Source organism: Coccinella septempunctata, chromosome 3, assembly GCF_907165205.1.
Source record: "Coccinella septempunctata chromosome 3, icCocSept1.1, whole genome shotgun sequence".
NCBI lineage: Eukaryota > Metazoa > Arthropoda > Insecta > Coleoptera > Coccinellidae > Coccinella > Coccinella septempunctata.
In genome coordinates, this window is record NC_058191.1 from 11,151,383 (window position 1) to 11,156,322 (window position 4,940).

Here is a 4,940-nt window from a genome sequence, read left to right on the forward strand (position 1 = left end):
CTTTATATTTATCATATTCGAGGTTAAACGTCAAATTTGTCGCATAGAAATCGAAAATGAGTGGATACAGAGACATCTATACGATTCATGTAGCACAATAGAAATCGTTGTGCAGGAATCGAGTCCGGTCACGTCAGTGCCATCTTCACCACAGTTACTACAACTACAAGTGACTTTCGTCAGGGAATACACCAAATGTAGGAGATTGGAGATATGATATGCACTACATATAACAGAGGACGCCACCATTATGAAATTTATGAATTCAGTTGAAATGATCTATGTATTTTTGAAAAAGTGGTCAGCTACTGGTTTTTGAAGTAGTTCATTTATGAGGTGAATGAACAATACAACTTGCGTAATGGAGAAGTTTTGATTACGTCTGTCATTAAAGGTACATGAATTAGTCGAATCAAATTTGATTTGTTTCGTGAAAGGAATATATATTTAAAATTTCAAGTGCTTGTAGAATAAATTTTGTTCCTAACTCTTGTTGAGCCCGTTTGCAACAGCTGAGAATGCTCTAGAGAATTTAATCGAGAATTCATGCGCCGTGAATTATTTGCCTTTACATACGCACTTTCGGTAGAATTCTCTGTTCAGTTGCATACAAAATAATCTCTGCCGTTTTCTTACCAATATTTGGTAGGAAATTCTCCAGAGAATTCTCGGCTGTTACAAACGGGCTACAAAAGTGTTTTTCCCGCACTCAACTGCGGGAATAATGCTGCTTTGCATCGTTCGGGCAACGGCAGTTTCGTGCGGGCATCACTTTCCGCTCTTTTCAGTAAAATAACTATTTTGATGGTGATAAAAGTTTCCATACCTAATAAATGTCATTCACTATGTGAAAAAATTTCGCCCAATTCTGCGGAATGTCAATTCTGAATACTTGGTTGGGCTAAAAAAAACATTATTTTCCAAGATGAAGCAATTGGTTTAAAATTAAAGATCACAGGTGACAGAGGCGTTTTTTGGGACAACCTAAGAGAAATAAAATTTGAAAAAAGTAGAAAATTGTGAAAACAGGAGTTCGAAAATCATTACAGGATGTTTTCAATAAAAGACAGAGCAATATAAATATACAGGACTTATAGATTTTTTTTTATATTTATCTGATTACATTATGAATTAACTTGTTACCTGATTCCGGCTTGACTTCGACTTCGGTAAAACCCTGTATATACGACGTGAAGAGAAGTTATATGTAAGTACAAAAAGGGTTGATAGAAACACCCCATAAATGATCAAAACATTCCCAGCAACGAAATGTCCATCAATTTTTTGTACACAAAGTTACGATTGTTATTTCAAAATTCAACTACCCTCACCTATGGTAGAGAACGTATGAAAAACTCCTAAATTTTTCATGAAATTTAAAATGAAAATAGATATGTTCGAGCATTTTTTACAAGTAGTAAATTCCAAAGATAATAAAATATAAAGCCCGTTTGCAACAGCCGAGAATTCTCTAGAAAATTTACTCGAGATTTCATGCGCCGTGAATTATGTACCGTTGCATACGCACTTTCGGTAGAATTCTCTGTTCAATTGCGTACTAAATAGGCTCCGCCCTTTTCTTGCGAGAATTTTGTACAGAATTCTCCAGAGAATTCTCGGCTGTTGCAAACGGGCTTTAGATATGAATATTGTGCGTAACTTTTTACTAACTCCGTATGTTCAAAAGAATGGTGCATTAATGTGTCTTTTAATATACTTGTTTGAGACAATCAATAAGAAATTCTAAAAGAATTACCTACATTTCGTATTTATTGAGGAATAGAACCATATAGGTTATATCGAACTCAAGAATATGATCAGTCAGTCTATTTCATCATCCGACGTTTAATTCTATAACCCAGCTTTCGAAAAAAGGCATTATGAAACTTTACACCTTTAAAATGATTCAATATTATCATTAATTCGGGATTTTCTGTATATTTTTAGGACTTCACAATCAAGTAAGTTGAAGGTGATAGGTGAGAACAAACTTCATAAAAAGTCTCGTAAAAATAATTGTAAAATACAAAATTATGAGAGATTATCTGAATTTTAGCGATTAAGTCCTTTACCAAGAATGATTGATAAAATCGACCGAGACTGGTTATTTGGGATAAATTCATAGAAGAAAGTTTCCTGACAACCTAAAACTTGTCTTCTATTCAACATCAAGAAAAAACGAGAATAGCAAATTTCCCTCATCGATTCGCATAATGCTGTAACTAGTACTGGAGGTAAGGATGCTTGCAATATATTTTTGCCAAGTTTTTCTTGAGTGCTTTCCTCTCTCCAGCCAGTCTGCCACCTGGTAAAAACTCATCAGGGAAATTGATTGAAATTATTAGAATTTAACACAAATTTAACGACTACCTTGGTGTGCGACAGTCTTACCCTATTATAGGGAGAATAATAGGTTGATGTTTTTTTCAAGATCAAATATATGTTTTCAACTCACACTGATTTTATCCTTTGAGATCATAAGTTCACATTATCCTATTCACTTATTGTCTTACGGCCGTTTCAATACCATCAATTCATAACCAAACAAAATTTCAATGTCAAAATATATTATTACTGAACATATTCACCTCTTAATTGCATACATTTATTACAGGGAACCTGCAACGTCTCTCCACCTTTCAAAAAAAAAGTTTCTTCTTGCTCTGCTGATCAGACCTCCACAGCTTTTATTACCTTCACGTTGGAAGAAAATTGACGAATTTTTAAACTTTTTCTCAGTTGAGGAAAGAGATGATAAACGGATGAATCCAAATCTGGTGAATGAGAGGGGTGGTCTAGTAATTCGAACTCACGTAATTCGAATCACGAATTTTTTGCATGGCAACATGAGATTTGTGTGCAGGGGCGTTGTCCTGCAAAAAAAACACCTTTGGATAGCTTTCCGCGTCTTTTCTCTTTTAGTTTTTCCTGTAGAGTAGTCAGTAATGTCGAATAGAAATATCCGGTTATTGTTCTACCTTTACCCAAAAAAATCAATCATGATTACTCCATGGCAATCCCAAAAAACTGAAGCAAGAACTTCTCCAGCAGATTTTTGGACACGAAACTTCTTAGGTCTTGGAGAACCAGAGTGTCGCCATTCCATCGATTGTTGCTTTGTTTCTGGATCGTAGAAATGTAGTCTCATCCATAGTAACAATTCGGTTTAAGAAGTCTACATCGTTTTCAAATCGAGCACAGATCGAACGCGATGCTTTTATCCTTGCACGCTTTTGGTCAACATTCAAACATATGGGGATCCATTTTGCAGCAATTTTTTTCATGTCCAAATTGACGTGAACTATATGATGAACGCGTTCGTATGAAATATTCAGTGCTTCAGATATCCGTCTTAGCCCAATTCGACGGTCTGATAAAATCATATCATGAACTGCATCAATATTTTCGGGGACTGACACAGAAACTGGCCTTTCCGATAGCGTCATTATCTTCAATGGAAAATTTACCTCTTTTGAAGCTTGCAGTCCAATTTTTCACGGTCGCATACGAAGGACATTGATCACCAAGGTTATGTAGCATATCTTCGTAAATCTGCTTACCTCTTAACCCTTTTAAATACAGGAAATTGATGATGGTTCGATACTCCAATTTTTCGATTTTCACAATTTCGGTGGACACCTTCTTTCTTTTAATTTATTGCGTAATTCTGGTTTACTTTTTCGACCTCAAACTTCACACTGACAGTTCTAATGAGTTAATGTTCGTTGTTATGGTAACGCAATATTTCTTTATGCATGGAACTGGTGTCGGTTAACTATAGTGATATCAATACATCCTCGTATATAGTTCATATTACAATTACAAAATTACACCTATTTCATCACCCTACAGAATTTCAAAAAAAATTATAGCCCCCTTCCAAAATCACTCGCCACTGGACATAGTCGTATTTACCTGAGCAACAAATAAGGCACAACTATTTCTATAGGTGATTAAGAATCGAGTTCGACATCTAAGAGTCAAATTCTGATAGAAAGAAGAAATATGCGAATGAATAGCATGGCGTTATCACTCACTGAAACAGAAAGAATAAATATTTCAATTTTGAGAGGATAATATATGTGTAATATTCATCCAACGTTTTGCCGTGATTTTTGAAGTTATCGAATTGTTTCTTGGTATTCAATCTGTATTTTTTGAGGTCATGATATCTAGCAACATAATGAATTTGGGTATAACATATTTTCGCTGTATAAAAAATGTTGAAATTGAGTGGAAATTCGAGATGTGTAGAGTGGTATCGTACTTGGCGTTTCATTTGAAAAATTTTAGTTATCATTCTTCACAACTTTGTGGTTCACCCTGCACCAATTCATTATAGATATGTAAATTTCAAACAGCCCTACCACTTTTATATATAAATTTTTTATACGTATACGTTCAAATAATCTACAGTTCTGGTAGTTTTGCTAACTTATAATATGAAGATAATATGCACAAAACTTCAAATCAACGGAAGGTATAGTGTGCATACTCACAATCATTCACAGCAAACAATATTTCATGTAGACGGAATGATGAGGATATGAAAGGAATGAAAAGGATATGAAAGGATATGAAAGGTATAGTGGGAATAGACGGTTCGAAAAAATATAGTATATCCATACCATATGAAAGGTATCTTCTAATCATACTGTGCATACTTCTAATCATTTGCATTGCACAATATTTTAGGTAATATAAAAAGAGGTAATATAAGAAGAGGATACGAAAAAGATAGGATACGGAAAGGATATGGAAGAATGGTTAGGATCAACGATTTCTAAACTTCCTCATTTCAAAAGTTTTATAGGGGAAATACGTACAAAATGACATAGTCGCCTTATTTCAAGATTGGTGTTCTTTAGCGACTTCCCAACAATTGTACCATGTGGAGGCAGCCATAATTATAATACTGTGAAATGTTGTGCGCAATGGCA